We start from the raw sequence: 17,188 nt of genomic DNA on the forward strand, positions 1-17,188 counted from the left end.
ATTTCACTTGAAGCCCCACTCATATTTCTGCCTATGTAACATATTTATATTTAGCCTCATTCACATCTTGAATTTAACATCTAAAATTGAACTCCTTATTTCTGATCTTCCTCCCAAATCCCACACCTACTTCTCTCATTCCTCTTTATCTCCCACCCCCATCTCAGTAAATGACACCTCTACTCATCCAGTTGCTTGAGCCAGAAACCTGGTAATCATTTTTGACACTTTTCTCTCCCCCTCAACCTCCACATTCAATCTATAATTAGATGGATTCTTTCTTTAACATCTCAGACACTCACTTCTCTCCATCTTCTCTGCCAGAGTCCCACCTGCACAGATTCTTATTTAAGTGTTATGGGTGCAGCCAGGCATCAGGAGTTTTAAAAGCTCCCCAGGTGATTCTAACAAATAGCTACAGAATCTGGACTACACTAGTCACTCTTCAAAGGGTCTGCACTGCAGGATCCAGACTTCCGCTAACTTCTCTTGATTTCATTTCTACTACTTTCTCCCTTGCTCACTTAATTCCAGCCATGATGGCCACCTTGCTAGTCCCCTGAACATGCCAGACACAAACATGCCTCATGGTTTTGCCCTTCCTAAGTGCTAGTTTACTCCTTCACCCTCTACAGACATTTGCTTAGACATTATCTTTATAGTGATTTTGAAGGCCTTTCCTCACTATTCTAACATTGTAACTTACTCCCACCCAACCCTCCCTATGCCTTTTTCAGGTCTTCTTAGACTTACCATCTTCTAATACACTATTTACTTATTTTCCTTGCTGCCTGATATGAGTTCCACGAGAGAAGGGATTTTTGTCTGCTTTGTAGTAGGAACTTAATATTTAATGTCTCAGCAGAAGGCCTTCCCTAACTCCCCAAATTAAATGTAATCTCCCTATTATTCTCTTGAATAGGAACTTATTCCTTTTTTTCATAACATTTGTAACTTATAATTATATTTGTGTTTATCTGTTGGAATTCCTTTCCTGGACTGCAAATTCTGAGTAAGGAATTTCTGCTTGGCTGGCCACTATATACACCTTACCTCATACTTAATGTCAAAGAGTAGCTGGTTGATAAATTAATTAAATATTTGATAAATAAATCAAATACTAGTCGATAAATGAATTAACAAATGAAAAGTCAAATAAATTTTCTAATTTAAATAATTTTCTGATCATGTTATTTCTTTAATATGAAACTTTTTGCTGGTTGTAGTAGTGCAAGCCTGTAATCCCAAGCACTTAGGAGGCAGAGACAGGAGGATCTCAAGTTCAAGGCCAGCCTGGGCTACAAGGTGAGACCCCACCTCAAAAACAAAAATACTTCTGGGCACCAATGGCTCACACCTATAATCCTAGCTACTCAGGAGACAGAGATTAAGAGGACTGTGGTTCGAAGCCAGCCCTTCACAAGACCCTACCTTGAAAAAACCCAACTCAAAAAAAGGGCTGGTAGTGTGGCTCAAGGTGTAGGCCCTGAGCTCAAACCCCAGTACTGAAGAAAAAACCTTCCAATGTCTTCCCATGACTTACCACATTAAACCCAACCTGCTTTACAATAGTAGAAAACCTTCCGTGTTCTAAGCCAATTTATTTTCCAGTCTCATCTATTACTCCATGCATCTTTTGCTTCATTCACACCATACTCTTCATGATTTCTAACACACACACTGGTATGGCACTTCCCCACCTCTATATTTTTGCTCATGACATATCTTCTGCCTGAATTCCCTTCCCCTCATCTCTACCAATCAAAATTCTAACCTTTGAAATACTACTATTCAAAACCCAGCTCAAAGGTAACCTTCACAAAATCAGTCCTCTCACCCCAGCTCTCTCAAATGTCTTCTTCCAGACACCAAATATATAATACTGGTTTAATCCTCCACTGACCTCTTTCAATGCCTTTTGCTTACAGTCACTCAAGAGATATTTACTGAAACAGTCGGTTGATACCACTACAGAAGGGCTCTGTCATAAAACACATTTAAGCCACTGAGAGAAAAGGGGGCACTGTTCTTCTTTAGCAAGACCCTTTAATGACCAAAAGATAAAATGCTGCAATGGTGGATTTCCAGCCTTCCCTTCTATACCTTTTCACCTTCCATGCCTTTTCTGGAAAGGCAAGACTCCAAATGCAATTTTAAAAATATATTCAATTGCCAGGCACAGTGGCACCTGCCTATAGTCCCAGCTGCTCAGGAGACTGAGGTAGGAAGATTGCTTGAGCCCAGGAGTTCAAGACAAGCCTAGAAAACATAAGAGACCTCTTCTTAAAACAACAACACACACACATATATAAACACCTGCTTGAAAAAATGTTAAACTGCATGTAATACTACATAACTAAATGCCCTAAACTTTACTAAAATAGTTTATCCCAAGATTATCATATACTTGGAAGAATATCTGGCTGAAAATCTAAATTCTGGTATTTGAAAATGTTAGGGTTACATATTTGTTCGACTACAAATTCGAAACTTGTTGGGAAGGAGGTGGTACTGGGGTTTGAACTCAGGACTTACCACTTGCTAGGCAAACACTCTGCCACTTGGGTCACACCTCCAGCTCTTTGTGCTCTGGTTATTCTGGAGATGTCTGGCTTTTTGCCCAAGACAGCCATGATCCTCCTGTTTTATGCTTCCTGACATTGTTGGTATAGTATGCACACCATTGTGCCCAAGTTTTTTCTATTAAGATGGGGTCTTGCAAACTTCTTTGCCCAGGTTGACCTTGAACTATGATCTCAGCTTCCCAAGTAGCTGGGATTACAGGCATGAGCCACTGGCACCCGGCTTGAAACTTTTTATACTCTTTTAAAATATTTCCTTTTTAACATCTTGTTAAGTGATGTTATGTGACTACATTAGCAATTCAGTAAAATTACACCATGAAACACTTGTTGTATCTCAAGTACAGACCTGTTTCACTATGTATATCTTAACCTAACATTGCAGTTCTCAAAGTATGGTCCTTGGATCCCAGTAGGCCCCTTTCAATGGGTCTGTGAAATCAAAACTATTTTCATAATAAATACAAAGAAATTCTTCCCCTTTTTGATTGAGTTGACATTTGCTCTGATCACACAAAAGCATAACAGATAAAGCTGCTGGTGCCTTGGCATAAACTAAGGTAATGCCATCAAGTCTTTAGTCTCCATGTATATGTGATTTTAAAAAAAGAAAAAAGTCAAGTGCACTGAGAATGTTCTTGATGAAGTAATAAAAACTGTATTAAATCTGAGCCTGTGAGTATAGATCTTATCCTTATTCTATGTAATGGAATAAGAGGTATGCATAAAGCCCTCAGGATTTTGACTGGGTTATGAGCTCAACTAGCTACTTTTTTTTCATGGAAACATTACTTTTTCTTGAAACAAAGAATAATCTAGTTATTCAGACATAAATATTTAGCAGACATTTTCTTGAAAATGAAGTGAGTCTGTCACTTAAGGAAAAACAACTGACAGTATTTGTTGCTAATGATAAAATTCCAGCTTTTAATGAAACGAAAATTCACAATTTTGGAAAACATGTAGCTGCTTGACAGCTTCCCAATACTGACAGACTTTTCTTACGAAATAGATGGTGCTATTAACTAATAGAGGAGGGTTGATAATTGCATTAGATATTTAAACATTTGGAAGATCTGCTTACTTGGTGAACCACCGTTTGCCAAATGACCAACGCCTAATATTATAAAATCATGAACGAGTAAAAGATCTATTTAACTGTGTACCTACAGTTGCAGCTACTTGAGAGGCTAAAAATGGCTTGGGACTAACAGTTGGGGTCAGTCTGGACAACACAGCAAGACCCCCCTCTCTTTTAATAAGTAATCTATTCAAACACAAAACAGGCCAATGGATTTCACCTGAACCAGTAATATCAATATAATTTCAGAACCACACTGCAACTTAACTTACAAGAAATCAACACTTGTCAAGTTTTGGCATAATATCAGAAAATGTGCACAATTATCTGCAAATGCTATAAAATACTTCTCCTCTTTCCACTATACTTTTTACATATCCTTTGAGGCCACCTTTTTTTCATATACTTCAATAAAAATAATCTATCACATCAGATTGAATATGAAAGCAGAATCTAGCTCTCTTCCATAAGCTGAATATTTATTTAAGAGATTTGCAATAGCTGAGCATGGTGGCTCATGCCTGTAATCCTAGCTACTCAGGGGGCAGAGATTAGGAGGATCCTGCCTAGCAAACAAAAGGCCCTGAGTTCAAACCCCAGTACTGGGGGGAAAAAAAAATGGCAAAACTGTAAAAAATGCAATTCTTCACTAATTTTTGAAGTTATTATTATAATTATATAAAATTGTAAAAATTATTAAAATATATAATTTATGCTAATATGAGATGCTGTTATTTTAAGGTAATATTCTTTAAATGTTTTATTTTAATTTTTAATTTGGGAAACTATCAATAGATGTAACCCACATAAAAAAAAGCTCTTTAGGGTACTCAATAGTTTTTCAGAGTGTAAGAAGTCCTAAGACCAGTAAGTTCGAGATTCACTATTCAGAGTAAATTCATCCCTAATTCCAGTCACTCCTATAATTGCTGTTTATACCAACTCTCCCTCTTCCAACTCCATCCACAACTGCAGTTGAGCCTGGGGCAGAAATGTGGCCCAGGGGAAATCAAGCCTCAGCCTGACCAAATCAGATCTCCTTGGGAAAGTGAATTAAGCCTCCTGGAGATGAAACTTTATTTACAGCAGAACACTAGAGTCCACTAACTTTTGCTGAAGGTCCTGGAAGTGTTTTGGTTCCAGTCCTTTCTGAGGCCTGGTTGGCCAGCTTTTCCTTGTATTCTACAACTGCTGTTTCCTTTTGATAAAGGTCTTGTTGTTGGGGTTTTCTGTTGCTGTTTGGGAGGCTTTTTGGTGCTTTTTTTTTTTTTTTTTTTGAGACAGAATCTCACTACATATCCCACGCTGGCCTTGAACTCAAGCTCTTCCTGCCTCAGCACCCCCCAAAGCACTAGATTACAGACAAGTAACCACCACACCCAGCTGTTAAATCTCTTTGAATACAAGCTAGTTTAAGAAGGTTTCATTTTATGATGATCAAGAATGCTTTAACAAGCTAATGTGGTGGCTGATGTCTGTAAACCCAGCACTTGGGAGACTGAGGTAAGAGGACCTGGAGTTACAGGCCAGCAGCCTGGGCTACATAACGAGTTTGAGACTATGAAGCAAGACCCTGTCTCAAAAAACAAAACAAACAAAATCCCTGATACCCCAAGAAAGCTTTAATACCATAAAGCTCAAAACACCAAACTGTAACAAGGTTCCCTTCCATTTAAAGATCATATCCCTATGTAAAGATGAAAATCATTCTGACCAAAGTAAAAACTGAACAGAAATTGCATACTAATTCAGAACAAGTAATCATTTGCTAGATAAAGAAGGCCTAAGATTTTTTTCTTATGGAGGCCACTGCATATCATGTGAACATATTTAAACAGCAAATGGATGCACAAAAATGTACCAGCCTAACCAGGTTTTTCATAAAACTTGAACCTAAAAAGAAAAAGGCACTTAGATAGGCATGGTGGGGTATACCTATAATACTAGCTACGCAGAGAGGCCGTAAGTAGGAGGATCTAAGGCCACCCCAGGCAAAAACAAGAGACCCTACCAGAAAAATAACTAAAGCAAAAAAAGGGCTAGAAGCATGTCTCAAGTGGTAGAATACTTGCGAGGCTCTGAATTCAAACCCCAGCACTGCAAAAAAAAAAAAAAAAGGAAAAAGAAAAAGGCACTGAGTCTTGCTCTATCAGACTCTATCAGGTAAGAACAATTATTATAAAGTTCTGATAGTAAATGCAGTGTAGTATCAGCACAAGACAAACAGACCAATGGTACAGAATACAGAAAATACAGATACAAATCCTCATACATATGGAAACATGCAAATGGCATTATAAAGTAGTATGGAACAGCTGGACTATTCAAAACATGCTAGGTCACTGGGTTATCCTAATGGAAAGTTAAAAGCAAAGGAAAGTAGAGCCATATTTCATGATTATCTTTATGAAAAAAAGTTTTGATCCTATGTTACACTGAACATCAAAATAAATTACAGGTGTATTGGAAAGTTAAGTATAAAAAGCAAAACTGTAAAACTTTTAGAAGAAAATATAAGACATAGTATTACCTCAGTATAAAAAAGGATTCCTTCATTAAGACACACAAAAGCCAGGCGGCGGTGGCTCCTGCATGTAATCCTACTCAGGAGACAAAGATCAGGAGGATCATAATTCAAAGCCAGCCCCAGGCACATAATTCTTGAGACCCTATCTCGGGAAAAAAAAAAAAAAATCACAAAAAAGGGCTGGTGGGTAGAATGGCTCAAGTGGCTGAGTGCCTTCCTAGCAAGCATAAGGCCCTGAGCCTGAGTTCGAACTCCAGTACCACAAAATAAAAGAAAAAGACACATATAAAAAAAGTCAGGCATGGTGGGGTACACCTGTAATCCTAGCATTTGGGAGGCTGAGGCAGAAGGATCACGAGTTTGAGGCCAACCTGGGCTACAAAGTGAAACCCTGTCCTAAAAATAAAAAATTGAAAAAAGGAAGAAAATTTTGTCACATGCTACAAAAAACATGGATGAATTTTAAGGACATAATGTTAAGTGAAACAAGCTAGTCACAAAAAAGACAAATTCTGTGATTCTGCTTACATGATTCACCTAGCATGGTCAAATTCCTCAAGAAAGAAAGCAGAGGGGTACTTTTAGTATTAAAAGATCTGGAGATCTACTGCACAATGTGAATATACTTAATACTGAACTGTACACATAAAAATGATTAAGATGAGCTGAGCACTGGTGGCTCACAACTGCAATCCTACGTACTCAGGAGGCAGAGATGAGGAGGACTGAGGTTCGAGGTCAGCCAGGGTTAATAATTCGCCAGACCCTCTCTTGAAAATACCTAGCACAAAAAAGGGCTGGTGGAGTGGCTCAAATGGCAGAGCACCTAACTAGTAAGTGTGAGGCCCTGAGTTCAAATCCCAGTAGCACCAAAAAAATGGTTAAGATGGTATATTTAGTGTTATTTTTCTATCATGAAATAAACTTTTATTACTATGTGTAATACCAAAAAATTGGAAATAAATGTCTATTAACAGGAAATGGTAACACAGGATATTCATATAAGATACTATACAGCCATTAAAATTGTCTCACATTACATGTATTAACCTAAAGAAATTTTAAAAGTCATATTTAATGACTTAATGATATTAAAGAATCATTCTTTAATAATGTTTAAGAATGGTATATAGGATTATACGGTGTATACTGGATTATAGCACAGTAGGAAATTATAAACAAATTCAGGACAGGTATACCTCTAAGAAAGGAGGAAAGAGGACTGGCAGAGTGGCTCAAGAAAAACGCCTGCCTAGCAAGCATGAGGCCCTGAGTTCAAACCACAGTGTAGCCAAAAAAAAAGAAAATATGAGTACATCAAGATTTTACTGTATCTATGCTTTATTTACTAAGATAACTAGGAGGGGCTGGTGTAGTGGTTCAAGCAGTAAGAGCACTGGCCTAGCAAACATGAGTTCAAACCCCAGTGGCCTCAAAAAAAAAAAAATCTAGGAGAAAATATAATAAATGTTAAATATAATAAAATGATATAATTGGATGATATGAGTGACATTATTCTTCATATTTTTGTATATGTTTAAGGTATTTTATAATATATAAAGGCAACACAAATGATGTTCTACATTAAAAAACTTATTTTTCCTTTACAGCAAATTTTAACATGTCTACCTGTTTCTAAATATCAAGCAAAGGAGTATATAAACCTCAATTTAAGGAGATAAATGATTAAACATACATTTTTGTTCTCACAAATAAATAAGTACATCTGCAGACAGGAGAAATTCTGGTTTTCAGAAAACTACACTGTAAGACCTCTCTGATGTAGCTAGTCCCACAGCAAGAAGACTTATGCCAAAAGCTTCTTAGGAAGAAAAAGCCAAGGACTAGAGGTGCAATTCAAGTAGTAGAGCACCTGCCTAACAATCATGAGACCCTGAGTTCAATTTCCAGTACCACCAAAAAGAGAGAGAGAGAGAGAGAAGTAGCCAAGGGTAAAGATTTTCAGGTTCAAGAAAGACTGACTTACTGTCTGAATGTTTAATGCCACTCTGATGTCTGTATCCAGCACTCCCAAAACTGCAAGACCAGCTTTACCATACAAAGTACCTAGGCAACTCCTTACCAGTTCTATTAAAATGACAGCTCAAACGTTCCCTAAAGAGTCTGTACTTTAGAATTTCTTTCCTGTAATGGGAGCTTTATAAAAACAAAAGTAAAAGCTACCAGATTTTAACAACAAATGTGTCCACATAGCCTTTCAGAGGGATTTCACCAAGCCTGAAAACACACACAAGAAGCAGGTGTGTTTCCCCAAATACATAACAAACAGAATTTAATAGGGAGCCAGTATTGTTATAAAACCATGTTGAGAATAAATAACCTTGTAAATACGACAAGATGGTAAAAGAAACTGAAGAATGAATCTCAGACAAGTATCAGAATATTGCTACTGTCTAGCTTTGAGTAACCTGAAATTGGTGAGATTATTCAAAATACCACTGCATGGGAAGAGTTTTTTTTTTTTTTTTTAACTATTTTATTGTATTTTTTTCACCTTGAGACACTCCATCAGCCCTATTTTTGTGAAGGGTTTTTTGACATAGGGTCCCATGGAACTATTTGCCTGGGCTGGCTTTGAACTGTGATCCTCCTGATCTCTGCCTCCTGAGTAGCTAAGATTACAGGCGTGAGCCACCGACAAATGGGAAGAGTTTAATAAACTATTTCTTGCCAGGCATGGTGGCTCACGCCTGTAATCCTAGCTAGTCAGCAGGCAAAGTCCAAGAGGCCAGCTCAGGCAAAAAGTTAGCAGGGACACTCTGAGCCTGGTAGTGACCCCCATCTTAATAAGCTGAGCGTGGTGCTACACGCCTGTCATCCCAGCTAAGTGGGAGGCTATAAGCAGAATTGTGGTCTGACCTCAGCAAAAAAAAAAAAGAAAGAAAGACCCTATCTGAAAAACAACTAAAGTAAAAAAGGGCTATGGCTCAAGTGGTAGAGCTAGCATGAGACCCGGAGTTCAAACTTTAGTACAACCCAAAAAGTTTTTTTCACTATGTCAGGAATTAGTCCAACTCCTGAAACCAGCTTTAAATGTAGTTCTATTGCACCTTTCATTTGTATTAACCTTCATTAGTGAGGTGGATTTTTAGAAAACACTGGATAGACTGACATTTCTCCTGGGTTTACAGTATACAACAGAAATTCACAGGATGCAGCACTGTTGCAGACCCTGGGTTAAAACAACTGGGTAAGAGAGTTCATGGTCTAGCTCTAAACTGTCCCTATTTAAGAATAATCTGTTTTTACTCCTTTTTCATGATTAAAATCTAGTGATACTGAAAAAAATTTTACAACAGCATACTCAACTATGTAGAGAAATGTGTATAACCCAACTATGTAGAGAAAATGCATATAAGGGGAAAAAACAGACTTGTGCATATACAAAATGTTTTTCTATAACATTAAAACATCACCCTCGATTTCAGTTCCTAAATTTCATTCTGTGTACTTTTCATCTCATAAAAAAAGCAAAGTTAAGAAAGAAAGAAACATGGAAGGATTAGGGCATAGCTCAAGTGGCGGAGCGCTTGCCTAACAAGCATGAGGTCCTGAGTTCAATCTCCAGAAACAGAGAAAAAGAAAAAAAAAAGCAAAACTGCTCACAGGAGAAAAAAAATCCCCTAGTCTTTTCTATAGTTAACCTTATGTTAAGGTGGGGGAGAACAATGCTGTCTTCAGAGATACCTGTCTTTTGCAAAGAAGCTATGAGTCCTAAGATCCAGAATCCAGAAATGCCAGTGGCAGAAGTAAGTCAAACACTAGTATGTTGGGTTAAAATAAATAAATCCTCAGTTTGTAGAATTTGGTTCCATAAATTCCAAAAGGGAGATGAACAACCTAATTTACTGAAAAGGAAAATATATAAAGGTAAAGTGAGGGTTACACATCTGTGATAGGAAAAATACAAAGTGAGCCAGGAACTTCTGCCAGAAAGTCAAGAAGTGTCCATACTAAGCTGAAAGGGCTTCCATAGGCCAAACACAGAACACTGGTGCACAACAAAGAATGTAATTGTTGGTAAAACACAATAAATTAAAGTTCATGAGTTCAAGATGATACTAAGAGAAAAAAAGACACCATTCATTTACTATCACTAAAGAAACTATTTGGGCTGGGGTGGGGGTGTAGCTAAGTGGTAGAGTACTTGGCTAGTTGTGAGAAGCTCTGGGTTCAATCCCCAGTACTGTAATCAACCAATTGATCAATAAATATGACCATTATATCGTCTCCTTCAAGAAAAAGAACTAAGCATCTAAAGAAGAAGAGGTGAGGACTACTCCTGGGGCCAACCAAAGCCGCACGGGACTGCAGCCCTACATTCAGTGCCTATGTCCTGCTGCTGCTGCTACAACGTCCAAGAGAAAGGCTGAGGTGATGTTAAAGGAGATAAAGCTAAGGAGAAGGACAAGCCACGGAGAAGATCCATAAGGTTATTTGCTAAATCTACTCCTCCAAAGCCAAAGCTCAAGCCTAATAAGAAGGATACTGCAAAAAAAAGGGAGAGGAGATACCCAAAGAGAAAAGGTGAAAAGCTGATGCTGGAAAAGATGCAAATAACCCTGCAGACAATGGAGATGCCATAACAGACCAGGAACAGAAAGCTGAAGATGCTGGAGATGTCGAGTGAAGTGTGTGCATTTTAGATAACTTCTGGTGACTGTACAGTTTGAAATACTATGTTTGTCAAGTTTTATAAAAATGCAGACTTTTGTTTTTCTTTTTCTTTTTAGCTATATTGTTAGCCCACAGACACTTCACTGTTTTGGGGGGAAGGAGCAAGTATTACTAACTGCATGGCTCCAAAGCTTAATCAATGTAAGGAAAATATCTTTCCCTGTTAGTTTTGAGATTTCCTCTTGGCTCCCAAGAGGGATTCCCTGTCGTCGACACATATAGCCAGTCACCTTGGCACAAACCCCTTGTGATATGGGAAACTCAACTAAAAAAAAATTTTTTGGGGGGTGGGGGACACTGGGTTTTGAATTCAGGGCTTTGAGCTTGCAAAGCAGGTTCTCTACCCTGAAGCCACACCTCCAGTCTCAAATTCATGTTTATGTTCTCCTCCTTCTCCATCATCAGCATAGACTTAACTCTCTTAAAATCAGAGGACTGTTGGGACCTGAAACCTCCCCCTAACCCCCAAATTGGTTTTGCCAGTATGTCAGGCAATCTGGACTTTGCAGTGACATCACTGAGATAGTGTTCCCAAAAGAGCAGTAATTCCCTTTTTATACTGTATATCTTCAAATTGATAATTCTGCCATTTTCATCTCATTTCCTGAGTTGGCTCATGAAAAGTTGTTAAATATTTCACATGTTTAATGTGAAATGTCAACCGTACTGGAAACTTCCCCTGTTCAGATCTTCAAATGAAGATGTTAAGTTTTATAGTGGCTTTCTGATTTTGACAGTCCATCCAAGAGGGGAGTTTGAAAGTTGTTGTATACTGTTAAAAGATTGTCTGCCCACGTCCTGCCTGAAATATTGTTATTGTTTATGAAAAGTATCTTTAATAAACCAAATAGAGTTTGACTTGGGAAAAAAAAAAGAATCTAGAATCTCAACTTATTGGTAGAAATTATCATTTATTCCTAATAAGGGAAATCTTCATAGAAGATTGGAAACTAGCCAATGTAAAAGGGATGGCAGAATTTTAAAAAATCACCATTTTGCAAAAAACCAGTGAATCAGCTCATTAAAGCAAGGACCAGCATCATTAGAAAAAAAAACTGCTAGAAAAGTACAATAGTAGGGTGCCAAAGTGGCACCACTCTACCAATTACTTGCCAATTACAAAGGGAAAAATATCTTTTTTAACAATGAAGAGATCTGGTATTTATCACCTAAAACAATCAAATCCAACATCATTAGTAAGAGGGCTATGACGTTATGGTTCTATTATGAGGAGCAGAGCAACACTTCTGAAGTATTCTGACCAAAATGTTTAACCAGAATTTAATCAAACCTTTAGATCTCAATACAAATTCATAGATTATACAGGGATAAAGGAACAAATCAAATGAAACTGTGAGGACACAACCAGAAAATTCCAGAAGTGGTACCTGCTACAACATAAATGGTCTGGATTTGTCAAAAGAATCAATGCTGTATGGTTTCTAAACTTTTATATTTAAAAACAGATTGAAGAAACATGCTAGCAGGGCGCTGGAGGCTCCCACCTATAATACTAGCTACTCAGGAGGCAGAGGTCAGGAGGATCACAGTTCGAAGCCAGCCCAGGCGAATAGTTCTCCAGACCCTATCTCAGAAAAAAAAAACCCATCACACAAAAGGGGAGGGGGGGCTGGTGGAGTGGCTCAAGGTGCAGGCCCTGAGTTCAAACCCCAGCACTGGGAGGAAAAAAAATAAGTTCAAAATGCATTTCTTCCAGGAAGGCCCTTCAAATGAACTTCCTCCAACCCTGATCACTTCTTTGCAGGTCTTGTCATCATGGACCACTAGCATATTATATTCAAATTCTATTTTCTAACTGCTCTCTTATTCTTTCATATATTCTAGATTGTAAGCTCCTTCAGGCATGGACATCTTTTCATTCATTTCTATTTCTTCACAGCTCATAGTGAAGTATTCTGCAATCAGCAGACTCTTAGAAGTGCTAATACCAACATTCTGGTTAAGGCACTAGTCACTCTAATTGGGTTAGCTTTCCAATTCAACAAGACACCAATTCACTTGTAATAAACAAGTGAACAATCTCAAGTTTATACAAGCTATCAAAAGGATATCACAGGTCAGTGTCTCTTGTGAGGAGACCTGGATTTGATCCCAAGCCCTACAGTGATGATGATGATGGAAAAGGATATCATAAAATATCACTTACAGGTTTACAGTTTCATATAGAGAAACTGGCTTGGAATATAGTTCCTATATACCTTCCTAGCATTGTCATGGATTTGCAGTGGTATCCAGGCATAGGACTTTATTCTCATGACAGTATTCTTCAGTCAATATCTTCCACCACCCCTTGATCCAAAAACCAGTGAAAGTATTTGTCCACAACTCCTTAGTGAAATGAAACTTAACAAGAAGCATAATAAACATAAAAATCTCAGATAAAAGGCTCCAGAAAAGATTTAAAATTTTTCTGGTAACAGTGTTGGCCATGAAATAGGCAAACTCACACTGCTGGCAGGAATATAAGCTCATAAATCTCTGTGAAAGCAATTTAGCAATATCTAACATTAAAAATGTACACACCCATTTACCTAGCACATTCACTGGAAATTTAATCCAACAGACATTGAAATACATATTAAGTACATATAAAGGATTAATTGTAGCACTGGGAACAACTTGAATGTTCAATAATAAGAGCTGGCTGAATGATGGTACATCTGCACAATGCAGTATCTACCATTTTCAAAAAGGAAGAGATACTACATATGCTGTATGGAATGATCACCAAGATAAATTAAGTGAAAAAGGAAAGTGCAAAATAATGGGTGTAATATCTTAACAGTTGTGTACAAATTTTTAAAAAACCACCAAAGAATATACAGGCATATATATTTGTAAGTACTAGATTCTCTGGAGGATAAACAGACAGTGCCTTTGGGGAAGGTAGCTTGATGGAGGAGGATGGTAGACTTTTCACTCTCTCACTATGTACTTTTTGAATTTTGTTTCATATGTATGTATTTGTGTTACCCATTTTATTTTGAAGAGTGGATTTTTTTTTAAAACAAGGCTCTACACCAATATGAATTAATTAACAATACTTATCTTAATCCTAAAAGCACTTCATGCCTTTGTACCGTCAAAATTTTAAATTAGTTCAGTGAATTCAGAGATTAAATGTTTACAGATAAGAACAAAGCATCCTAGATGACACAAGCCTACTAAACAGACATTTATTAACTCAACAGTGTCACTTCTAGATTTTACCAGAAACTGATCCAACTCTGGAGGTAAGCAACATTAAATATTTCTAACTGAAACTGGTCACTATAAAGATGGCTCTAAAAGGAGAATCACCAAAGTACCAAATGAACACCAACCACTCCGATCCTAACTTATACTTCTCAGTCTACACAAGGAAAAAAAGAAGAGTGCAGCTCTTCCCAGCAGACAGGATGATACATTCACCCCCAATCCCTGTGCTTCCTCTGTGTTCATCTCTTGGCGCCAACTGCAACATGGCAATGGGAAACAGCACAAGAGATGAACCATAAAGGCCAGGGTTAAAAGGGGAAGGGGGAAAAATACACACGAACGAACACACACACACACACTTACTTTAAGGCCCAGAACTAAGGTCTGGGAGAGAGAGAGGGAGGGAGGGAGGGAGGGAGGGAGAAAGGGAGGGAGAAAGGGAGGGAGGGAGGGAGAAAAGGAGGGAGGAAGCGAGGGAGGAAGCGAGGGAGGAAGGAAGGAAGGAAGGAAAAATAATGGAAAATAAGGCTTATTGGTATTGGCTGTGCATGGTGGTGCGTGCCTGTAATATTAGCAACTTGGGAAACCGGGAAGAGGAGGTTCAATGCCAGCCCCAGGCAAAAAAATGTTAGGGAGACCCCATCTCAACAAACCAAGCATGGTGGTGCACATCTGTATTTCCAGCTACTTAGGAGGCATAGGTAAGAGGACTGCAGTCCAAGGCCCTCCCCAGATCCAAAAAACAACTAAAGCAAAAAAAGGGCTGGGAGAATGGCTCAAGTCGCTCAAGGATAGCTGCCTAGCAAGCCTGAGGCCTAGAGTTCAAAATCCCAACACAGCCAAAAAAAAAGGCTTACTAATATGTCCCATTCACAATTGTCTAGTTCAGAGACAGGGTTGAAGGATAACTGAAAAACAAAATACTCCTCCCTTCCCCTCCATGCTCCCCAACAACAATTTAGCTGTTTAGCAAACCTTTTGCTAGTAAGAGTTTATCTTTTCTGATGGCAGAGATAAGATACAGCAAAGTTTCAAAAAAAAAGTGCCTACACAGCAAGCAAACTGAAGGACCAAGTACAATCTGCCAAGTGAAACCTCAGGTCCTACTTCCCTGGAATATTCTTGTAACCTCATTTGTGTTACTTGCCAATGTGAAAGAAACATCGCTCTATTTAAAATTAAAACCTCCACCGGACAACTTACAGTCCAGGTGTTTCAGATTGCCTTTGCTTTCATATGATGGTCACAGAGTATTAATAATGTACAGCTAAAACAGGCAAAAATGGGGCAAATAGGTCAAAGTAGGAGGCCTGGGAGATGAGAATCCTGCTGTCTTGATTACAGTTTATGACCTTAAGTCTTAAACTCTGTTGTTCTTTATTCCTTCCTTATCTAGCTCTGAGAAGGCAATTGGGAATTTTCCTGAAAGGAATTCTTAGTTTCTTTTTCATGACCCTTCGTCCTCCTTTGCAAAACTATCAAAATCCCCTACTGGAATAAATGGGCTGAGGCACGTATTCCTAACTTTAGGGGAAGTTTGTACCAAAGGTACATAACGATGGGAATAGAGGAAAGGAAAGTAATCCTAGAACCAGAAGTTGCAGTGAAAGTTTCAAAAGAAGGGTCAGTGTGGGACACGTTGGCTCAGGGAGGCGTTGGTAGCCTGGGAGTCTCTAGAGCAACATCAGACGCGAACACTGCTTTGTCCTGAAGTCCCTCGCATAATTCAAAGTCTCCCTCTTGGAAAGGAGCAACACACTCACTATTGGGCAGCAAATCTAGCCCACTGTCTCGCAAGAAGGCGGGCGCGCGGTCAAGCGGCTCTTTATCTCTCATGTCCCTGCAACACAGCGATGCGCATGCGCCCCGAAGCAGCAACCAGGCACCCGGAGCTCGCTCACATTCGCGCATGCGCAGTCACCCATCTCGCCGCAGGCGACAGCTCACTATTTGGCAAGGGGGATGGGGCTGGGAAATGATGGGGGGGGGGCTGAAGGCAGGGGGCGCGTTTGTGTTTCCTGAATGCTTGGGATAGAAAGAAGGGACGGTGACTAGACTCTGGCTTTCGCGGGTCACGAAACCTGGGTGTAGGAAATGGGGTAGAGAATATATGTATAGGGTGAGGGGAGGTATTAGGGGGTCAGTCACCTCTCAAGGGAGGATTCCCCCACCCCAACAGGAAAACCCCTTCCCTCGACTCTCTCCTCCCTACTCACCTGAAAGCGGCGGCGACAGCTGCTGGTCCCAGTCCCCTTGCGCTCGCTTCATACTGTCCGCAACATCCGGGACCTGCGGGACCGCCGATACACAAATACACACACTCGGAGCGCGCACACTCACACACATACACACACATATACACACACACATACATACATATATACACACACACACACACACACACACCCCGACACACACCGGCCGGGGCGTCCTAGCGTCAGCACGTCGACGCAGCGAGCGCGTACCCGCCGGGCCCCACCCCGCGCCCCACCCCGCGCGGGCTCCAGCCCCTATTCCTCTCCCCTCCCTGGGCTCTCCTGCCCCTCCTCCCTCTTCCTCAAGACTCCGCCTACCTCTCCTAGTGCGCATGCGTCCTGGGGCCTCTCCAGGCCCGGGGATTTTGAGCGGAAGGAGGGGCCTGAGTTGAAAGAGGCGGGAACTCGAATGGGGTCGCGTGCAGAGGTGCGAGGACCGAATAGAAACGCGGTAAGTCTAGCGTTGGGGTGGTCGGTGTAACAATGAGGGCATTTCACAGCAGGAACTTAAATTTGCAAGCAGTTTATGGATTATCAACGACTTTTACACACTTGGCTCATAAAAAAAACCCTATCAGTAAAAGTTTTTTAACTTTGTGATAATTTTAGAAACTTTTAAAAAGTACTTTTAAAATTTAGCATTTAGAAGCAAAAACAGAGCCATTGTTTCTGGGGACGGTAGTGTATATATAGGCGGCCTAAGTGGAAGGAAGCTAATTCAGTGACAATTTGTTGTCTTGGACACCCGAGTCCCCAGTTTGCCTCACATCTTAGCTCCCATTGGGAACTCCTGAGTTGTGTTAAAAGTCTCAGAGAGCATCTTGGC

The 17,188-nt window shown here is 39.6% G+C and overlaps 1 protein-coding gene and 1 pseudogene across 1 annotated transcript in view; one reads left to right on the top strand and one right to left on the bottom strand.

Annotated features, from left to right (window-relative positions):
* The window catches only part of LOC141413620 (non-histone chromosomal protein HMG-17 pseudogene), a 38,415-nt pseudogene extending 27,574 nt beyond the window's left edge, over positions 1-10,841 (top strand).
* The window catches only part of Spop (speckle type BTB/POZ protein), an 84,663-nt gene extending 68,090 nt beyond the window's left edge, over positions 1-16,573 (bottom strand). Inside the window, exon 1 of the mRNA XM_020171367.2 lies at positions 16,324-16,573. The gene's annotated coding sequence lies outside the window, so the exon portion shown is untranslated. The remainder of the gene's footprint in view (positions 1-16,323) is intronic.
* Positions 16,574-17,188: the final 615 nt, after the last annotated feature.

This window comes from Castor canadensis, chromosome 11, assembly GCF_047511655.1.
Source record: "Castor canadensis chromosome 11, mCasCan1.hap1v2, whole genome shotgun sequence".
Taxonomy (NCBI): Eukaryota; Metazoa; Chordata; class Mammalia; order Rodentia; family Castoridae; genus Castor; species Castor canadensis.